Here is a 23,010-nt window from a genome sequence, read left to right on the forward strand (position 1 = left end):
TTGAGTTGACTAAATAACAGCATAGATAATATCTTCCCAGGAAGAAAATATCAAGAATGTATCTAAGCATAAAGAAAAGCATAAAAAGAACCAGTGGCTAAAAGGTGGATGCTGCCAAATTCATACAGAGAATCCAAGCTCATGTTTAGAATGAGGAGAGGACAAAAGGAAAGATAAATTCTTTATCTCTTGATTTCTGAAGATCAGAACTCAGTGTCTTTCTTAAAGACAACTTATAGTTAAGCACAAGTTATTTGGCTCAAGCCAGGGTAGCTGCTTGTGATATACAGAAGTGCACATTCCTATGGACTGCCAAAACATGTGACGGGTGCCTAGAAACAAACCACTGAGTCTGAAGTGCTTGTGAGCAGAGACATTCCTCGCTTTCCAGTCTTTGGGCCAACTACAGAGAGACCATTTCATATGGAAAAGCAGTTCTGGTTATTCATTAAAAACATACCAGTGCAAATTCTCAGACCCTAGTGTTTGAAAAAGGCTTTGTATGTGCCTCCACTAGTCCAAAAGATTTCAGGACTGGTCTTGGGCAAGTGATTCAATTTCTGTGTTTCTGACTACAGTTTGACTGCTCATCCTGCTGCCATCCCTGCAGCTTGAGGCACGGGCACCAATCTGGGTAAAAGGCTATACACATGCATGGACCAATACTAAGATAACTAAGCAGCTTTCTTTTTTTTTCTGGTGGATTATTTTTAACTCAGTTCAGCTTTCTTCTTCAGCTCATGGCCTGTGAACAGCCTTGTCAACACAGCCAGGACTCGTGGCCATGGCATCACCCACTCACCACAGAACAGGAAATCCTAAAGACACCACTACCTTGGAGATGCAGATGCCAAGGCTGATTCCCTGGCTCCTTACTGCCAAGGAAGAGGTCTGGCTTTCCTCCTCCCCCTGACAGCATCGTGTCACCACCACCTTCTTTTGCTGATGTTGGCAATTGCTGGGTTACGCATGCAGCAGAGGGGGACAGCAGAGGGGACAGCCCGAGGGATGGTGACAGCTGGAGTGGCTCTCCCTGCTTGCTGCTTCGTGGCATCTCTACCATCAGACCGTACCCTCAATTGCCTGTACAGCTCTACAGCATTCCCAGGAAGGGCTCCATACACTATTCTAAACCCCAGGCAGGATCATCCCTCCCTCCTCACTGTCTCTAACAGTGCCTTTTCCTGCTCTCTTGTATAGCACCAGAGCTGCTGTGGTCACAGCATTGGCAGGCTGAGCCCTTCAGATGGTGGCACAACTGCCAAGGCTGGAGGAGAGAATAAAGGGTGGAAGGTTGCGCCCAGAAGTTTCTTGTTTACCAGTTGAACTCAGCAATATGCAACAGCCTCCTTGAAGAATTGTTCATTAGGCTTAATCCAGTGAAACCCATAACTTCACGGAGAGCACTGCATTGCTAAAGGTTTCGTATTCTTCTACCAATAACAGTGGAAGACATATAGCATGATGAGGAAAAACACCCAGCACTGCTGGGTGAAGGTCACCACCGCTTCTATTGTACAGCAGAAATAAAAACACAAGCTGCAGCTCTGCACAGTTATGTGCTCTTCAAAGAGCTCTTCCCCCGCACCTCATTCGGAGCCTGTCCCACCCTGCTACAGTAATTTGTAACTATGGGCTTCTGGCCGAGTTTCCTCCTCAGTCATGTAATTTCCTTTTCTTTTGTGGGCCATTTTCAGATTTTCAAAGGAAAAGCTTGTGTTCTGATTCACTATCCAATAACCTATGAATGTGGAAATGTCCCTGATTTTGGTGTGGCTTATAACAGAATTTTTGCTGCTAAAAGGTGTTTAACAGCTAGCAACACACTGACTGAGAGCATCAGCACTGTGGTCCTGCAATTTTTTTCTGTATGCCAGAGAAATGTTGCCTGGGTAATAGCAGTAGAATTTTCCTTTCTGCTTGCAGCTGAGTGACCTTTCCTGGAGAAAGATGAAGTTTGGCCCCAAGCAACTACTTTCTCAGAGCCTGGGAAGCAGATGCCTCTTGGTATTGATGTGGTTACATGTGATGTTGACAATCTTAAATGAGAGAATACTCAGTAATGTCAAGGCTGCTGCGTGCTACAGCTTGCGGAAGAACCTGAATGCTTTCCTACCTTTCCTTAGGCACCCTGTTGAAGACAGCCAGGCATCCCCCACCACCCCACCTCCAGCACAGGTCCTGACTTCCACCCTCTTTGCAGTGTTGTGCCTGAGACATTGGGTGTTTTTAGGTAAGCTCATTCCACAAAATACATCCAGACTCTTCTGGTGCAGGGGTCAGATTCTGCAGCTGGCAGATGTACCTGCCAGCTCCCAGCATTTAGAGCTCTGAAGACCATTTAAATGTGGTTTTTTGACAAGCTTGATTCAGTTTCACCCACTTTCGCAAGCTTTATATTTTATACCATTGGCTAAAAGGTCAGTGTCATCAGAAGAAACTTTTTGCCTCTGCAGGAGAATATCCAGCATTTCATGGAAGAACAAATTTGACAGTATAATACTGGAAAGTCAACACCTAATTAGACAGTCATTCTGTCAACACCTAATCAGACAGTCATTTTGAACTGATGTTGACAATTGTAAGTTTTATTCTGAGACCCTGTCAGACAGAGGAGAATTGGTATGGGTGGTGGAGTGGGGGCTGAATGTACTCATTAAAAAAAAAAAAAATTCCTATGTCTTCTTAATAAGTGAGGAAGCAGGTTGTTGAAGAAGAGAAGCCTTTTCAAGCCCCAAAGAAAACATTCTTGCAGAGAGAGTACAAATTTGCACTGTCTTCCTTTCATAATTTGTTTCTAGGTAGAAAAGATACAAAATCTTCATGGAGATTTTATCTCCTGATGGGATGGGTTGACCTTGGCTGGACATCACGTGTCCACTAGAGTGGTTCTATCACTCCCCTCCTCAACCAGACAGTGGAGAGAAAATACTACTACAGGGGCTGAAATAAGACAAGGAAAGATAACTCACCAATTACCATGAAGGGCAAAACTAACTCTTCTTGGGAAAATTAGCTTATTACTAATCAAATCAAAGAAGGATAATGGGAAATAAAAACTAAATATTAAAGCACCTTCCCCCACCCCTGCCTTCTTCTGAGCTGAATTTTACTTCTGAGCTCTCTAACTCCTCGCCTCCAGCAGTGCAGGGGACAGGGAATGGGGGCTGCAGTCTTTTCATCACACATTTTCTCTCATGCTCCTTCCTCCTTAGGGGAAGTACTCCTCACATTCTTTCCCTGCTCCTGTGTGGGGTCCCTCCCACAGGCTCCAGTTTATCACAAACTGCTCTTGTGTAGGTCCCCTGCAGGGTCTCAAGTCCTGCCAGCAAACCTGCTCCAGTGTGGGTTCTTCTCTCCACAGGCCCACAGGTCTTGCCAGGAGCCTGTTTCCAGCGTGGGCTTCCCAAAGGGTCACAGCCTGATTTGAGCATCCACCCGTTCTGGAGTGGGGTCCTTCAGAGGGCTAAAGTAGATATCTGCTACACCATGGACCACCATGGGCTGGAGGAACACACCTTGCCTCACCACGGTGTGCTCCACAGGCTGCCAGGGAATCTCTGCTCTGGCACCTGGAGCACCTCCTCCCCTCCTTCTTCAACTGCCCGTGGTGCCTGGAGAGCTGTTTCTCTCATATGCTCTCACTCCTCTCTCCAGCTACAATTGCTGTTGCAGTTTTTCCTTCCCTTTTTAAACATGTTATCACAGGGGTGCTTTCACCATTGCTGATGGGCTCAGCCTTGGCCAGTAGCGAGTCTGGCTTGGATCTGGCTCTGTCAGATAAAGGGGAAGCTTTAGGCAGCCTCTCACAGAAGACACCCCTCTAGCCTCCCCACTACCCAAAGCCTGCCACACAAACCCCACACGCCTGACTATTCAACATATAAAGGTGACTGGCACACACTGAAACAAGGCAACTCCCTCTCAATAAATTAGCATGGCTGTGTTTACAGGAAGACATAATAACTGTTATTTATATTGCACTTACATATTTAATTTTCTTTACAAATAAAAGCTTTATGCCTCCCTTTGAGCCTCCTTTTACAGCCTTTGACTACAATAACTACAACTAAACTATTACTCCAAATTAGCCTGGCATTCAGTGTGCATTTGTATTACTTGCATGATTTTTATTGTTTTTTTTAATTATTATATTTCCTCTTGGTTCATTCATCAATCATATTTACAAACCCATTGTTGCACTTACTGCCAGTTGAGTGTTCTCACACATTTCAGCACACAGACAGAAACTGCAAACTAGGGCAGCTCTATTAGGATCTCTAATATTTCTGAGGAGTCTGAAGGTGCTGACAGCTCATGGTCTTTCCAAGAAAAGTGCAAGTGCCTCAAAGTCCATCTATCTGCAGTTACTGGAAGGGGTAAAATGACACCGCACGCCTTTCCTCTGAGAAGGAATCCTCTCCCCAGAGGTTACAAATGGGGAACAAAAAGCAAACTACAGCTGGAGATCTGATGACTGATACTCATTTGAACTTCCGAATAATCATCTGTGCCACACTGGCTGCTTTTGCAGAGAGCTTATTTTGAACCCGAGTTGATTACCTTCCTTGTTGTTTTGCCAGAAAATTTAAATTAAGTGATACATCAAGACCTAGCCCTGAAGTTCTGCCACCCCACAACACTTAGTGAGCACAGTGGAAGCAGCTCAAGGATAGCAGAAGCAGGCCTCTGTTTTTCTTGGGCTATATACTTTTTTACTTTTTCCCCTCACTCAGTTTTTCTCTTCTTTACACCAACTTTGTACAGTAGGCACTTCATAGTGGAGAGTATCAAGACCGAATTTATTTCTCAGGACTGCAGAAAACGGTGTTTCTCAGGGCTACAGAAAAAGAGAAGTAGTTCCAAGAATCCAAGTCGGGTTGTCACCACAGCCCTGTTTGCATACAAGTCCATTGTCAGCCGAAGGAACTGGAAAATTATGGCTATTTATCCATTCCTCTCTTTAGCCCCCCCCCCCCCCGTTGTGCCTCTTTTGGCAAAGCAGCTGAAGAGTTCGCATTGTTTCAAATTTAATACTTGCAGATGGTTTTATTTAGAATTTGTTTTATTGGTGAGACATGCTTCCTCTGTTTATTAAATTGTGCCTACTTCTTGTCATCCGTCATGTTGACCGCAATTTCTGCACCGAGCTCGAGGGTAGGGTTTGTTGTTACTGTTGCTGTTGGGTGGGTTACTTTTTTGGGGGAGAGGTAATGTGAAATACGATCGAGCTCCGGGGAAACACCGCATCTTCTCATTCACTTTTCCCGGGGAAGAGCATGCGGTTCCCGGCGGGCGGGCAGAGCCGCGGGGTGCTGCCGGGGGGACAGGCGCCCGCCCCGGGGCAACTCCGCCCCCGGCCGCGGCCCCGGCCGGCGGGGGAGCGCGGGGGCACGGCGGCGGGCGGGGGTCACGTCTGGCCGCCGTGGCCCGGAGCGGGCGGGCGGGCGGCCGGGTGCCGCTCCGCGGGGCGCCGCGGCGGCTGCCGGGCGGCGGCAGGTGGTGGCCGCGGCAGCGCCCGGGGGCAGCCCGGCGGCTCCGCCGGGACGGGCCCCCTCGGCCGGCGGCTCCCCCCGCGCGGTGCCCGCGGGCCGTCCGGGCGGGTTTGGTGCTCCCGAGCCCCCCCGAGCCCCCGGCCGGCCGCGGGCGCTGATCGCCGGCGGCTCCGCGCGGAACTCGCAGGCTCCGGAGCAGGAGGTGGGAACCGCGGGCGGTTTGGGCTTGCTCGGCTTCTTCTGCGTCTGTTTTTTGATTTTTTTTTCCCTTGCTGTATGCGGCTTTTGGGGTTTGTTTTTTTATTATTTTTCCCCTCCTCTTTTCCCACCGCGGGTATTTGGAAGGAAAGCGGGAACGCCGCGGCCCCGGGAGAGCCTCGGCGGGCCGGGCCGGGCCGGGCGGGCCGGCGGCGCCTCCCCCCGGTTCGGGGGGTCCCCGGGCTCGGCCCCCGAACGCCCCTCTCTTCCGTTCTCCATGTCATTTCCTGTGCTAATAAGATGGTGGTCACGGCCGGGAGGGAGGGAGCCGCCGCTGCCGCCTCCGCCGAGCCCGGCCCGGCCCCGGGACCCGTCCTCGCCTGGGACTAGCGAGCGGGGCCGGCGGGGTGGGAGGGCGCAGCCAGCCGGGCTCCCCCCGCCCCTCCCGGGCGGAGCGGGCCCCCGACGCCGAGGCGGGCTCCCCGCGCCCGCAGTGCCGAGGTGAGTCAGCCTCGCTGGTAGCCAAGGTGGCCACGAAAATGGCTGCGGAGCGCGGGGGGGAACCCGTCCCAGCCCGGGGGGGAGATCCGGCCGAGGGGTGCCCGCAGCGGGCGGGGCAGCGGCCAAGACCCGCGGGCACAGGTATCGCCCCCCCGCCCGGCCCGCTTTCCCCCCTCGGGGCGGGCTGCGCGGGGCCCGGCCCGTCCCCGCCGCTCCTGCCGCGCCGCTCCCGCCCGCGCCGCGGCTGCGCCCGCCCGGCCCCCCCGCCCCGCCCGCGGCCGCCAGCGGGGCCGGCGACTGACGGGAACGGCGGCCAATGGGCGGCGGGGGCGGGCGGGAGCGCGGCACTTTGGAACGCGGGGCGGGGCGGCGCCGGGGCACACGGGCACCCCCGGGACACCCGGCACCCCCGGGACACCCGGGCACTACCGGGGCACGCGGCAGTACCCGGGCACCGGCGGGGCACAAGGCAGTACCGGGGCACCCGGGCACCGCCGGGGCACCCGGGCACCGCTGGGGCACACGGCAGTACCGGGACACCCGGGCACCGCCAGGACACACGGCAGCCTGCCTGCGGCATTGCCCGCGCCCCGTGCACAGTGCCAGGGCAGAACTGCCCTTGTGCCGCTCAGCCAGGATGCTCTCTGAACTCGTGTAGAAAAACTCCAGATGCACGTTCTTGGGCCTTCTTCCCTCTGTGTTGTGTTGGGGCGTTTCTGTTTTTGTGGTTACAAAATCTCTCAAGGTTCTTTGCAAATACTCCTATATCACTGATATTTCAGAGGGAAGTGGAAGATGCCATGAGAGTCCCCTTTCAGATCCCTGACAAAAAAAGAAAAAAAAAGCGGGCCTGTGGGCAAAACTGTTGGCTGAGTGTTGCTTCCTCTTTTTCTTGTGATTAATGCCTCTCATTAGTGGGAGGAGAACTGGCAGAACCAGCTTAAAAAAATACTAGCCTAACCGTAAGATAGGATTGTTTTCCAGCACTGCAGGTGTGTGCAGTGGATTGTTGAGCAGCAAAGGAGCCCGAGCACGAAATATCAGCAGCCCCCTGGATCCGGTCCTGCCAGCAAAGTTTAACTCCCTGTGAGACTGGCAGAGTACAAGCTCGCTCTCTGGGTTGGCCTTCACATCCCCTAAATTTCCGTTTGTCTAATGACCAAGATTGTAAGCAGAGAAAGTGGAAAGGGAAATGAGTCTCCTGACTTTCTAATGAATTGTGTATAAACCCCACAACAGACAAACATGCCTGATGGGAATGGTGTGCTTTTGTTTCCAAGTGCAAGCTGCAGTCAGAAAGGAAAGTATTGAGATGATGGGTGTTTGCTTCTTGCAGGGGGAGCTTTCGGACCAAAGGTGCTCCTGCTGTAGAAGGAATAGTTTAGCGCAGGGCTGAGTGCCGTGGAGCTCTTGAAATACATTCAGCCTGCGGAGAGTTCAAATGTTGGTGTGGCCAGGGACTGCGTTTGCAAAGGAGGGGTTGGCTGCTGGAACCACTCACCAGGGAGGGTTTGAGGTAGCCGTGGGAGATGCCAAAGTTTGCCCTGGCTCTTGGCTCAATGCTGAATTGACCAATCTCACTGCAGCATGGAGTAGCAGGACCAGGGCAAGTCATTGTTCCCTCCTGCCCAGGAGTCATGTCAAAGGCTGCTGCCCCTTCCAGCTGTTTGTGGAGCATGAAGGAGGTCCTGAGGCTCCTGACTCAGTGCTGGCTTTGGTGTGGAGCTCTCTGGTTTTGGGATACTGGCCTGTTGTTCCTCTAGCATCTTGGTGGACCGTGCATGAAGCATGGTGCTTTCTGGTGCAGTTTATGGGGGATTCTCATTGTGAGCCGTATTGGTCACTGATAGCAGCAATTACTTGCACTTTTTAGCAAGTAAAGGGGAGGATTAGTGTGGGGTAACACCTGATTTTAAATAATGAGGGCAAAAGCAAGGGCTTATTTGAAACCTGATTTTTTATGAACTGATGCAAGGTCCATCTTACTGGGGTGGAATGGGGGCAGCTTCTTGCTCGTATTCCTTGCTGCAAAGTGATGGAACTGCTTGAAATTGGTAGGAGGGGTGTAAAGGTTGTGAGCACTGCACAAGGAGCCTGAAGCAGGAGGGCTCCTGCACTGCAGCAGGCTGGCTTTGCAATCAGGGGAATACAGGCATCTTGGTGAGTGGAAGTTGCCACTCAGAGTCAGGAAGCAAAGTGTGTATATTAATGAGAAATACAGCAAGCTCAGGCAGGAGAGGTCTTTGATCTTTTTCTAGAGTGTATCATGTACACTTTATCCTTTTGTGGGTTTTTTTAAATATTCTTTTTCCTTTTCGTAACTTCTTTCTCATGCTGGTTAATTCCCAAGTGTAGTTGTGGGGTTTAAAGTTTGGGAGTTTTTTTCCCATGTCCATTTATGCAAGAGTAGTATATGCTTTTACCTAACTCTTTATTCTTAAAGTTGCTGTTAGCAAGGCCTGTCCATTGGGGCTGCTAAACCATTTCCAGAGCTCTTAAAATGCTGCATAGTATTTGTGACGTTTTGGTGTAGTATATTTAAAATCATTACTACCAATCCAGTGGTCTTACATGGATGTGAAAATTTGCATGGAGAAATTAAATGTAGTCCCAAAGACAAAATTATTTGGGTTTTTTTTTTTGTTTTGTAATCAATTAATAAAACTGTAGGGTGACTTGAGAATCTTTAGAAAGAAGAAATAAGCTGCTAAAACTTGATCTGAAGATACAAGGCTGGGTAGCAGTGAGAAGTAATGACTGTTGTTCCAGTGGAGTGGGAACTTCTGATGCCTCCTCTGCACTGAGAATATGTGCATCTGAGATCCATGTATCCTAAGTAAAGCCAAAACAGGCAAATATCACTTCTACTCTTCCATTGCGTTTGCATTGCGTCTTTCTGGCATTTTAAGAAATCTGGAGTCGGCTGGGTGTGCATCAGGGTTTGCTTGATGTATCTTCGTGCATCAGTGCTGAGTTGTCTGCTCTGTTCTCTCACCTGAGCCCGGGGCTGAGCTCAGCTCTCACCTGGGGCAGAGAGCTCCTTGAGCCACAGGTGTAGCTGCTGAAGGGGGGTCAGCACCTGCAATATCCGCTGCCATTGAGCAAGTGGCAGAACTGCTGCTGGCCTGCAACTGTGCAGCCCTGCTCTGGGGGCTGCCTTTGCTGCTGGCTTTGCTGCCTCATGTTTCAGCCCTTGTCATGCTTGTGGCGTTTCTCATTGTAAGCGTGTCTGTGCAGCGCTCCTGCCTGAGGCTATCCTGTAGTGGGCAAAGTCTCTTGGACCAGAGCTCTTGTGCAGCTGCAGACAGTTTTGGTGCCTCCTCTTTCACTGACCCCTCTGCAGTAGTGGAGTAAAGAAGGCTTTAATTTCACAGGGTTTTCTGTTCTCCCTGTGACCTCTTCTCTGCTACCAAAGGTGGTTTCAAATAAAGCCTCTAGAGAACTGTTTCTTCTAAAGCTACATAGTAAAATGTGGCTTTTCAGGAATTCCTGCTAGTTAAACTTGTCTGTGCGAGTGGATTCCAGTAGCAAGTCCAACCACCCTAAGAAAAGCAGAGGACAAGGTGAGAGGTTTGTGTCACCTTTATGGCATCTTCATAAAGAAGATTAGGGAAAAGTGCTTTGGAAAGGGAAGAATTTTGCAGGTACAGGAGGCCAAAGAGCCATGGAAAACAGAGCAGTCCTGTGGCATCTTTGAAAGGTAGAGGCAGCCAAGTTGGATGGAGAGGAAACCTGGTGAGGAGGGCAACACAAGTATCCTGTGCTGGAGAAATTTTTCTTTTAATGCCCACCACATGAAGGACCATACTGATAGAAGAGACTGGGCGAATTGAGAGCACAAAAGCAGAGATGAAGGAGAAGATTTTGACTTGGCAACTAGAATCACATTTTCCATGTGATTTTTTAGAAGTCTGGTCACTGTCCTCTGCACGTAGGCTTTGAAGTTCAGCTAGAATTGAAGGTGGTACTAGCACAGGCATTTTTCCGACTTCTGTCCTGAGCTCTTCACATAAGTGCAAGAACATGTGTTTCTGTAGAGACAGACAAACAATTAAAAATATTGACACTTAAAATTCTGCTGTTGTGTTTGTTGGTCATTGCTCCGTTTGTGGGGGCAGGATCCCTTGTATCCTTCAGAGCTGCTGCTGAAAGGGCGCTTCTCTCTGCAGGGCAGTACTGTGGCAGTACTCAGGCTCAAAACGATTCCTGTGCAGTCAGAAGGTAAAAGCATTAGAGATATGATTTAAGGTTTAAGCTGCAGAAACTGGCAGCCTGCAGCAGTCAATCAGTAATGCATACTGCAGAACTGTTTCAGTGCAGTCCTCGCTCATGGACAGCCGTCAGTAAGGGGCCCATCAGAAGGGTCTGTCATAAGCCAAGTTGTCCAGTTTGAGCATGCTCTGCCAAATGGTTTCCTTTCTCTGCCCCCTTTCTCCTCTCTTCCTTAGGCTTTGGCTTTTCAGCAAGGCTAGTTTTCCTTCTCCTGTAGTGACTTGTTCCAGTGGAGGGACTGCTGTTCTAAAGTCTTGGCATCAAGCCCTGCTGGGGCTGCCACTCCCAGCACTCACCTTGCTGCCTGTACGGCTGTCAGCTGGGGCTGGCTTCTGCCCATGGAAGCCTGGCTGTGGGTAGTGGGGAGATGTGTAAGGACAGAGTGGTAAAAGTTCATGGGAGGTGATGTGGGGGATTAACTTGCATGGCAGCTCTAGGGTTGCTGTAATTAGCTTTCCTGAGTGCCAGCAGTGCTCCTGCCCTGTGCAGTGGGGAGCTGAGGCACTGAGCATCCTGTGCTGGTCCCCAAGCCAGGTCATCTCTGTGGGCTGCAGGGCACTGGCTCCAGGCACCTGGCTATGGATCAGCATGTCCGGAGCACACAGCTCCAATTGTCCCCCACTAACACCCTCTCAGTGTCAAAGGCTGCTAATTGGAGCTGGTACTGGTCAGGGCCATCAGTCATTTGCAGGCTGATAATCAATATGAAATATTTTCCAGTACATTACTTTTTTAGTACAATGGAGCTTTATTTTGAAAATGTATCATATAAACTGCATCATAATATGCTGGATGGAGTTAAATGTGGTCCTTCAACTGCAGACTCAAAACTAATGTTCACAGTATCTTCCTTGAAAGACGTCCTAAGTTTGACCCAGTATGTTCCTCTTTCACCTTTCATTTGTATAAACCTTGACTTCCTCATGTCTGTGTATATCCAGGAGATTTGCTGTTGTTTGGGTTTTAAAATTCCTTTTCTTCTGATGCTGCTGGAGTACTTCATGTGGTCTGCTGCTTTCTCTGACTTGGAGACTCCTTGCTTGGAAATGCTGATGAGAATGCTAAATACGCTGCAGTTTGCAGAGTCTAGTCTTTTTATCAATTCAGAGGAAATTAATGAAAACACTTGGAAACTGACTGAAGGAAAAATCAGTATTGATGACACAGGAGCGTCCTTCTCTGAGCAATAAAATATGTTCTGTAGTTGTCATGTTTCACACCTAGGCTTGCCGCTTATCTTTTCCTAGATCAGATTAGTTCAATCAGCTTTTGAAGACTAGAAGCTTTTAAATTACTAATTTTCCCTTTCTGACTGTGCAGACAACATTATTATGTATGGTATGTTTGTAAGTCACTTTTTCCTTGAAAATGTAGTGAAGGATCGCTGTGTGGTTGTAGAGGTGCCTGACCCTGAGGGCAAAATCCCACCAGCTGATGCTGCATTGCTGTTGCCAAGGTGTTTCCTCCAGAACAGCAGATGCACTGGATGTGCTGAGACAGATGCTAACGTGTCCGCTCTGCCTGTAATGGAGTTAACTGGTGATTGGTTGGGTGTTTTTTTAACCAGGTCTCATTCCTGGTCAGGTGTTGAGATGTTGCTTTTGAATTCTTCTAGGATAGTTGGTGAATGTTTGTAGTCCCTTAGTGACTTGCACATGTGAAGGACCAGGTATTTCTGTGCAACCCAGTACCTTTATGTAGAAGATGCACTAAAGGTTGCAAGTATAGAACAGAAGTGCTTGGCCCCTGCTGGAAATGTTTTTCTAGCTAGCTGTGGTAGGATATACAGGGTCTGAACACCCCTCTCTGTGTATGGAAGGGAATGTGCAGATCAAATTGTGGTGGTGGTGAATTCAGCACACGGATATCTGGTTTCTTGGCAGATCTGACACTGGGAGTATCTGGACTGCTGCCTGCCCCAAGGAAAAGGGGGTCGGTGTGACCCATGCTCAACCACTACTCATCCAAACCGTGTAACATGAGTCCCTAACCTGTAGACAGATTTACCAGCTCTGAATAATGTCTGTTGTGCTGTGAGATCTTATCTTCCTAATGGCCTGCAGGAGTGTACAAATGAGGAGAAATAAATACTGCTCTTGCTTTTGCTTCTTTGCATTTTGTGGAACAGTTGATGTGTTCTCATTTTGCCTGCTGTGTTTGTTAGTGCTTTTAAAGGACTGAGCTAGTTTGTCAGAATTTTAGGAACAAGTGAAAGTAAGATCTTCTCCTGCCTTCTCATTTTCTCCCATATACTCTTCCCCTTTTTGCTGAACAAGTAAAAAGAAAGGAGCAGCCTGCCGTGTCCTGAAGTCCAAGTAGAGTGAAACCACTGTAACAAGCATAGAGGAACTGTCCTGTAACATCCTTCCACAGAAACAGGCACTAAATAGATAAATGGTGCCAAAGCAGGATTTTGGCTTTATTTTATGTCTGAACTCATAGGTCTCAATGGAATGGGGATTCCCCTGCACCTAAAACTGCCTGCCTAGAGGTGTTGGTGCTCAAGAGGATTTACAATTTTACATTTGATTCCTGAAGCTTTTGAGTTGGGTGGTGGAACAGGGCATTGTTCAATAATCAGGTGCCTCCTGGAAGTCCAGAGGTCTCTTGGAGGAGTGGAAGTTTCTCATCAGCCTTTGGGATAAAGAGCTTTGATTGTGATTTGTAAGTAATACAGTCTGCTCAAGAAACTTTCTGTCATGTGACTGTATCAAGAATGAAATTGTGTTTTGTGATTCCTGACAGAATTTAGCAGGAGTCTTACAAAAAATCACTGGTGTATGTAAAGGCAGACCAGCATTTGGTTGTTGCTGTTGTGTGTGTTGTTGGTTTTGTGCAGGAGAAGGGAGCTCTGGCAAAATGCACTGAGTTTTCTGAGTTGCTGCGGCAGATTTTAGTGCATAGCTTGGCCATGTCTCACAGATGTGTGTGCAAGCCTATCCATCCATTTGGTCTTCTGACATCACTAAACATTCACCAGTGGAAGAAAAAGATGGCATGCTGCAGGTAATCTCTCTTTTTTTAAAGAAAGGAAAAGCTGGAACTTCTTTAAAAGTGTTGAGTGAAAGGCTGTCTTGTTAGAAGATGGATGTGCTTTCAGAGGGGCTAATTTTGACACTAAGGAAATAGATGTAGAGCTGATTGCTGGCCAGGTGCCAGTGACTGAAGGGCACGGGAGGCTGAAATGCCAGGCAGTGCTGGTAGTGCTGGCACTTCAGCCCATGACGGTTGGTTTGCATGAATTATCTCTTTGCCTTCTAGCTAATTTTATCCTGTTGATTTTCATGAATCATTTCCCATCTCTGTGGGTTAGAAATTAAAGTGGAAGTTTGCTAGCCAGAATAGCCACATCTGCTATTTAGAAACTGATGTCTGGGGTTTGCTTCCTGCCCACCCCCATGCCTTCCCTTCCCTTTCCCTTTTTACCTCCATCATTGTTGAAATACATGAATCACTGGTGTTGCTCACCCACAAAAAATTTTAAGCTGACCAGCCTGCACAGGTGCAGGGGTCTTCTGGGTGCATGTGACCTCACTGTGGGCAGTGGGGGTGGCAGGCAGAGCTCAGTGCTGGGTGGCAGGGTCCCAGGTGCACAGTGATGCTGGCAGGACCTGGCAGGGCATCCTGAATTTCCTGCATGTGCTTTATAAAACATTAAAGGCACTCCAGTGTCTTTTCCCTCTCCCAACACAGCAGAAGAGCAAGAGAGTGACAGTGGCCCAGCCTGTCGTGTGCCTACCAAGCACTTCCTCTCTCCAGCTTTTTTGTCTGTCCATGAATGAGAGTAAAAGGTCATTTGGGCAGTAAATTCACATCTCTGCTTCCCTTTGTTGGTGGGTTGTGTGCTCTTGACTGCCTTTGTGGCTGACAGCTGGGCCAGCAGCAAGGGAAGGATAAGTTCATTATCCAGAAGTTGAGTGGGATGCAGGGACCCACATGGGAGTTGCATGCATAGCGTGGGGTCCTGTTGGTGAGCAGTTTTTCTGCCAGCTGTGCTAAGGAAAAAAGCACATTCCCTTGAAATACAGTGAGCATGAGATAAATGAGAGGAGGTCTCTAGCTTGCTCTTGCTCACTTTTAATCAGTCTTGGTGGATCATAGCAAATGCAGGAGACCGAATGAGTGATTGTGTTGGGACAGTTTTGAAAATTGCCAAGTGGATGGCCCAGGAAAATATAAGTTGGGTAGTATGACACCAGTCCTGGGTAAATATAAAGTTACTTGTGATAAATGCCAATAACTCACTTTTTGAAATTTATGAAAATTTAATAAAGAATAAAAATTGGTTACAAAAATATTAATACAATAATAAAAGTTTAAAAAAATTTTCAGAGACAGGACAAATAATGAGGCAAATAAGAGCAAAGTAGGTAGCCCGGGTCTACCGTCCCCCCTCCCTCCCAGACAAAGGCTGAGAAGGAGAAGGGCCCCGTTAGAGAGAAGCCTCTCTATTTTTGAGGACCAACTTTAATGAATATGCATACTTTATCTAAGAAAAGCCCGTTTGCCACGAGCCTTTTGCAAAACCCCTGGCGTCCTGGAGTCTGGCTTAACCAGATAGCTTTGTGGATTCAAGGAGATATGCATGGTCTGGCTTGACCAGGGTGGTTTCGAGGAGATATGTATCTTTCCCTCTGAAACATCCAAGAGGGGTTTTTAGTCTGGCTTGTTGTAATTGTTCTCTCTGTGTAGAAACCTCTGGGTTATCTTCTCTTTGCTCTTGAGCTAAGGACAATACCTTACACACACTTCTTACTTAGATTCAATGTTAAAAACTACATTTACTATATTATTTAAAATGTTAATATTGCATAACTTTTCTACCTAGCATATTACATATAGTAAATATCTGCGTAGAGCCACACACACAATATGCATTTTTCACAATCCCTCCTCTTTCTTTTTATAATAAAATTGGCTCGAGCGGATATTTACTGCTCTCTTGCATCTCTTCTATGTTCATTTTCTTCATAAATCAGTCTAGCTTCCTGGAGGGGGTCTTCTACTCTGTTTTGTTTCCTTAATACTATAATCTTTTGTACCGTTTTTGTTGTATCCATCTTTTAATCCAAGGTTACTAATTGCATACCTTGAACTACACTAGTAATTAATCTGATAAAACAAGGGATCAAACAAGGGGGAAATATTCATAAACTGATCCCCTTCAGGTCTAGGCAAAAAAGAAAAATTCCTGGCTGTATGATTCTTAGAATACAGCTCTCTTTCCACTGAGAGGGAAGTTTTGGATATGCCCTTTTCCCACATATCCAGAACAAACCGTCTGGAGCTTTCCCATAGTCCAATTTTTGCTTATCCATATTCTCCCAAAATTTAGAAATCTCTGGGATGCCAACATAAGGATTTTTTTCTGTATCATTACATTGAAAAAACCTGATTTTATTATTATTTTCACAATTTCCGTTTTTTTCTTTTTTTCTGGGTCCAGTACATGGTAGGTTCTTCTGGGATCCACCATACAGAGGTTCTATTACTAACCTTGTATCTTTTACAAGGGGTTTTTCCTACTTCATGAAGGAACTTTTTTCCTTCACACCAAAGACATTCCTCCCCTATGACTACTGAACTTAAAATCCATCCTCTTGGCCGATTTTCTCCCCCTTATACTTGTTTGGTTCCACTTAAGGAGCTCGATTGGGCCTAAGCTGCTGCCTTTCCATGGCCATTCTTCTAACATCAAAGCCCCTCCACAGACCCAACAATTGGTTACGTTAAGTTCCTTACTTATTCTTTCTCCCAATTCTACAAACAGATTTTTACCCATCCGTGAAATATCTATTTCTTTCTCTAATTGTTGTTCCAATTTCTTATACAAACCGTCAAGTGAAATTGGTACAGGTTTAGGTGGTGGTGTTGGCCTAATTTTTTTTTTTTTTTTTTTTTTTTTGTCTATCAATTGTTCTTTTACCAAAACATTTGCTTTACTCTCAGTAATGTGGGTGAAACACATCCATTTCTCCCCTTTTGCATATTCACTTCCCCCTAAATTCTCTGCAATCCAATACTTTTCCAATTGTACATGCAGTTTCCTAATCTGGAAGGGTTATAACAGTGACTGTTGATATGAGTGTGAGAAATAAAGAAGGAGCCTCGGTGTCTTTCCATACACAGTTTTAGTTAACACCTGTAGCATGGCCTGGTCGGCATCCCAAAAGGGAAGAGCCAGAAAATGAGTGACAGAACCAGGAGAGGTCCAGTATGGCTTATAGTCCCACCTCCCATGCCTATGGGGTTGCAGCCCACAGCAGGTGTATGTGATCTTCTCGGTGGCGATTATAGAGGCCAATCTGGTCTTGCCCTCTCCTCTATTGTCACTTTCTCTTAGCTAATTTCCAGGCAAATCGTTCTTGACACTCCTTAACCGTGGTCTCCCACTTTTCCTCAGCCACCTCTCGTTCAACAGGCACTAATAATTCCCATCCACACAACAAAGTTATTATTTTAGTTGTTTCAAATTCTTCTTGGATAGGGGGCTCAGGTGACACTCTACACTTCATGCAACGAGAGCGTCGTTTGTGTGAATTACAGTACCAATTTTTCCCACAGCTCAAACACTTACATTTACACCAACCAGCATGTCCAGTATTTGGGGGAATCAAACAGGGTATTTGGCTTGGCAATGTATGAGGTTGTAATTCCCCCTCCTCTTTATATAAATCACAGGCTAAGGCAAAAACACAGGGGTTTTCTGTCCGAAACAATCCCGATCCTCCTGTCTGTGGTGGAAGTATTCCTCCCCAGGGAGGGTACCAGAGGTGTCTCAAAGTTTTCCCAGGTGGTATTTGAAACCACTGGTGCAAAATCGGTCTAGCTTCCCAGTCTGGTGTGATCCTGTGTATGTTTCCTGGATCATGTGGATCTCCCCAGTTCATCACCTCTCATTCCCGTTTTAGGGTTAATTTCGTATCACCCGGTTCCGATGATATTGTCCACTCCTTAGGCTTTTCCACAGGTCCTTTGATTCTGCTGGCATGGATCCACCCTCGTTCCCTGGTCCAGATCGCAGCCTCAGTGCCAGCAATACCTGAAAAGGACCTTCTCATTTTGGAGTTAGAGATATTAATCACAACAGTTTTGATATGGTGCAATTTATAATTCCTTTGAATAATATTTTGGCACAACATAATCGATCTGTGTGTGCACCATATAGCCGACAGAAATGGCAGCATATTAAATTGATCATAGGTTTTAACAAAATCTTGGAATACAAGCTGCCCAATGTTAAAATGCGGTTATAAGTATATTATAACTAAGTTCTAAATGATAACAAAAAAATGGTCCTGTCTTTGTCTGAAAGACAGGTGTCTGCCAGGGAAGACTGGAGCCACCCTTGGAATGAAGAATTCCAACTCTCTCCCTCTGAATTATTGTAATTTTGAAAATTAGGGAGCTCTCAGGTGAAGATATGGGACTATAATAATAGTTCCTTTCTGGTGTGTATACACAGGTTAACAAACAACACCAACCTTAGCATTAATAATAAACAGAAGCAGAACTCAGGAACACTTCCCCAAGGACACCCTGGGGCTTCTGGGATTTCCCTCTTGGGGACAAAGACATTCATTCGCTTCTGCTAGGGTTTTCTTACAGAGCCAGAGCTGCTGGGCCTGGGGTCCCCAAAGCTTTGAATTAATTGTTGTAACACTTTTTGGCATAAAATGTGTTCTTCTGCCCAAGTCTTTCTTATTAACCATTCTATATCTTGGACTAATTTTTTTTATTTTTTTTTTTTTTTCAAAAGGGTTTTACTTACCACATTAGCAGTAGCCTTGGCAGTGGGAACTGCTTCCACCCAATGAGTTAAATGGTCTGTTATTACTAATATATATTTCCATCGTTGAACTTGAGGAAGTTCTGTAAAATCTACTTGGATACTTTGAAATGGTCTAAGGGCTAATTCCTTACCTTCCAGTGTAGTTCTCTTCATTATCTTTTTATTTTATCTTTTGACAAGTTATACATCTTTCAGTTACCCTTTTTGCTACCCCATAAATCCCAATGCACCCATAGTTCTTTAAGAAATAATCACACAAAGCTTGGGTACCTCAGTGAGTTTTCTGATGCATGTCTTTTAATATTTTTCTAGTAAGTACTTTATTAAGTAATTGCCTTCTATCAAGAAGTTTCCATTTCTTTGATTCATCTGGTTTACCTCCTATCTCTTTCAATTCTTTTTCCTCTGTTTCACTAAATTCTGGAATTTTCAGTTTTCCTTATTTGGTGTTAATATTAACATGACCCTTTTAGCTTCATTCTCTGCTGCACCTTAGCTTCTTGGTCTGCCAAATTATTTCATCTTTTGGAACCACTCCTATTCCTAATTTCACTTGAAATTCTCGTCTTAACAAATTACTCCTTGTTCCTGGGACTAACAAAACATCTCTTATCTAAATTCTGGTATCTCTCTATATCACCGCATCCCTGATGACAGGCAAAACTCTTTTCTTGCTCCCACCACTCCACTGCATCTTTACTTACACCATGCCTTCCTGAAATATCTACCACACAAATTCTTCTTGCTATTGCACTTTCCACAAATTCCAACTCTTCCTCCTGTCTGCACCTTCCAAAATATTTTCTACACATCTCATTTTATAACATAGACTAAGCAAATAATCCAGTGAACACTAATACTTCCCTTTCTTCACTCTTCCTCCTTCTACATCCATTCATCAATTGTAGAAGAGACACTTAAAAAGCACTAAACACTGACTTCACATGGCCAAGCTCTCTCTCATCAAGTGAAAAACGCTTGAAAAATGTTAGCACATCAAGCAGCAGTCATTTAAAAAAGCACAGCTTCAGACACTGTCTCCTTTCCTCTCAAAAAAAAACCACAAGTCTTTCCTAAAACATCCCAGAACACGTGTGCACGCTGTCTGAGTTTACAGGCTACTGATTTGAGAGAAACTGAAGGCCAGCGCATGAGAAACACTAAAAAAAATCTTTAAAACTTCTAAGACCCGAGTCACTCGGTCATAAGGAAAAGAGCAGCTGCGGGCGCTGATAAGTGAGCTGGAGGAGGGGCGGGCAGGGAGCTGCGCGTCCCACGCGCGGCTCGGCGCCGCCGCCTCCACCGGGCACCCTTCTGCCATGGCACGGCTGTGCAGGAATGCGGCGGCCGCCCCTCTCCGCCACCGCCACCGGGGACGAGAGCCTCGCTCGTCCTCCTACTCCCGGCAGGAGAAGCGCTCGGCCACCGTCCCTCTCTGCCCACTCCCTTTCTTCCTGAGAAGATCTGTATTGACTGCGGTTTCCAAGGGAACGGCTTCCCCAACAGGAAGTGGGGAGCTTTGGAGGACTGATCACTGACTTTTTGGTCCTCCAAGGACGGGGCATGGGTGGGGTCTGCCACCGGAATTCCCGAAGGGGAAGCAATTTCCGGTCTCCTCCATGTGGCCGCGCTCTCCTGCATGGCCCATGCTGGCGGCTCCAGCTGCCTCCGGCAGTCGCCCAGCACCACCGGAGCTGGAATCGCTACTGAGGCAGCTAGGGACCGGACCAGCCCGCCACACGCCGACAGCGGAGGAACCGCCGCCGGGAAGGGGGGAAGGGGGGAGGGGGAGCCCGCTGCCCCGCCGCCGCCGCGAACGGGAGGAGGGTGAGGGGGAACCCGCCGCCGCCGCTGGGAGGAAGGGGTGAAGGAACCAGCCGCCCCCCCCCCCCGCTCTGCAAGCGGAGGGGGACTCACCACCGCGGCTGGGGAGGGGAGGGGAACCGGCCGCCCTGCCGCCGCTGCTGCAGCTGGGGGGCTTTTCCAGGGTCGGCTAAGCCACCACGCGGTCACCCCCCACGTGGCTCATGGCGACTGTACTCGCCGCGGCAACGCTCAGCGCTGCTAAAACAAACTAACAAACAAATACTGGGAATGAGGTTGAAAAAGCCATTGCGGGAAAATAGCGAGAGGGACCGGGGTGGGGGCCGGGTACCGACTGAGCCGCCGCTGCGAACAGCGATGGGGGGGGAGGGGAGAAACCGGCTGGGCTGCCGCTGCGAACAGCGGACTCGTGCCTGGGATGGAAACTGGGGCAGAAACAAGCGACAAGCCAGAACCTGGGGCAAGCACTGGGACTGAGACAGGCACCAACACCGGAGCCGGCAGTGCAACTCCCAGGGGACGATCCTAGGGTGGTATCTCTGTCGATGATTTCTCCCCACTGGACTTCTATCCCTTTTCTTTCAAAATTTTCTCTATTCTACCCATCCCTGTCTCTGTTCACCTTCCCTTTTACCCCCACAAAAACTACTTTTCTCCTTTCTCCCACACTATTTCTTAATACAGTTTACCTTCTCTGAGGAACTATAATAAAGCTTAAAATAAAATAAAAATCTACACTTTCTATACTTTCATTCGTCCACATTCACTCCACTCTATTTTTCACTTAATCTCACACACAACAAAATAATCACAACAACAAGGTACCTTTTACTTTCCACACACTTTTACACTCTTTGAGAGTACCTGGCCAGAAAATGCCCTTCATAAACCGTCAATCTGGCAGTGTTGGGGGTTCTCCCTTCCCAACCCCAGGTGCTCTTGGGTTTATTTCATAGATTCTGCAGAATTTAACATAACCCTGGATGTCTCGGAATTGCTTCCTCCAATCCAGCTGGTTATCAACCCTGGATGCTCTCAGAATTTTCCTCAACCCAGCTAAATTCTGGGTGTTCTTGGAATATTTCTTCAACCCAGCCGATTATTAAAATAACCTGGGTGTTCTTGGAATAATTTTCCTCAACCCAGCAAAAGCTTTTAGGGTCCCCTTTTCACACACTTCTTCCCGGGGGGGTTTCTTTCACTCCTTTATACCATTCACTTTCGTCCTCGGACTGGCCGTTTCCCTCTCGGGAGAACGAAAACGCAGCATAGAGGACTCCGCTCTCGCTTGGAAGGTCCGGGTTTTACCCCAGCCCGCCTCTCAGTCACACACTTTCAGCCCCCGTTCCGCCAAACGCTGCCACCCCCAATCCCAGCAATTCTTACCACTCCGTTGTCCTTGGGTCTTTATTCTTCGTGCACACTTTGATGTTAGGAGCTGGTTACCGCGGTTTTTAGGGAATTCTTTCCCTTCTCTTTGCCTTATTGTCTCCTTTTGTCCTTGGATCTTACCCCTTTCCGGGGTACTCTGCGAGGAACAGAGCCGAGGCCACCTAATGCAGGCGGGACGCGTCTCCCTGGTCTCAATCCTCTCACAGCACCCACAGTGGGGTATTTTAACCATCCTCTGCTACCAAATTGTGATAAATGCCAATAACTCACTTTTTGAAATTTATGAAAATTTAATAAAGAATAAAAATTGGTTACAAAAATATTAATACAATAATAAAAGTTTAAAAAAATTTTCAGAGACAGGACAAATAATGAGGCAAATAAGAGCAAAGTAGGTAGCCCGGGTCTACCGTCCCCCCTCCCTCCCAGACAAAGGCTGAGAAGGAGAAGGGCCCCGTTAGAGAGAAGCCTCTCTATTTTTGAGGACCAACTTTAATGAATATGCATACTTTATCTAAGAAAAGCCCGTTTGCCACGAGCCTTTTGCAAAACCCCTGGCGTCCTGGAGTCTGGCTTAACCAGATAGCTTTGTGGATTCAAGGAGATATGCATGGTCTGGCTTGACCAGGGTGGTTTCGAGGAGATATGTATCTTTCCCTCTGAAACATCCAAGAGGGGTTTTTAGTCTGGCTTGTTGTAATTGTTCTCTCTGTGTAGAAACCTCTGGGTTATCTTCTCTTTGCTCTTGAGCTAAGGACAATACCTTACACACACTTCTTACTTAGATTCAATGTTAAAAACTACATTTACTATATTATTTAAAATGTTAATATTGCATAACTTTTCTACCTAGCATATTACATATAGTAAATATCTGCGTAGAGCCACACACACAATATGCATTTTTCACATTACTCATGCCTGAAAATTGGTGTCATGGAAAGTGTTTTGAACTTCTTAAAAAAGTCTGATTTTGTTCTTTGAGGAGCTTGCTGTTGGTTTAAAGAGAGATCTTTATCTCTCTCTAGATGTGATATATATTTACATATAAAAGGTAACTAATTCAGTGTGTGAGAGCCCAGTTAATATCCAATACAATACAGAGACTATCAATAAAATATATGTCACTCAGGAAGTGAAGGTAGTGATTGATAGAGAACCAGCATCCAATAAATATACTGAAGTGGCATTATAAACAGTAAGGAGGATGAAGGATCCTCTAAGCTAAAGGACAGTACTAGCACACTAATAAATCAACTGTTTGAGGATTAACTTCAAGATGAACAGAAAATATCTTTTCAGCATCAAAAGTTCATGGTTCTGGCATTGCCACCTTAGATGAGGGGAGCAAATAATCCAGCTATTTTAAGCTAGAGCTTGATCTTTTTACAGAAGAGTCTCTGCAACATGATATGTGGAGGCTGTGTTTTCAAAGATGTAGACTTGATGACCCTTCTCTTCAGATAAGGGGAAGGGAGAAGCCGGTTCTGCTTGACACTCACTCAGTGATGCAGAAGAAGACATGACTCATCACTG

General features: G+C 47.0%; 1 protein-coding gene across 4 annotated transcripts in view; it reads left to right on the forward strand.

Annotated features, from left to right (window-relative positions):
- Nucleotides 1-5,435: 5,435 nt before the first annotated feature.
- PRDM11 (PR/SET domain 11) overlaps nt 5,436-23,010 on the forward strand; it is a 54,094-nt gene continuing 36,519 nt past the window's right edge. For 3 of the 4 annotated variants that reach the window (XM_063398373.1, XM_063398376.1, XM_063398378.1), the window contains exon 1: nt 6,055-6,194. The gene's annotated coding sequence lies outside the window, so the exon portion shown is untranslated. Of the gene's footprint in view, nt 5,698-6,054; nt 6,195-23,010 lie in introns of those variants that run through there. The other variant, XM_063398375.1, reaches the window with a different exon arrangement.

This window comes from Prinia subflava, chromosome 5 (assembly GCF_021018805.1).
Source record: "Prinia subflava isolate CZ2003 ecotype Zambia chromosome 5, Cam_Psub_1.2, whole genome shotgun sequence".
Lineage (NCBI taxonomy): Eukaryota > Metazoa > Chordata > Aves > Passeriformes > Cisticolidae > Prinia > Prinia subflava.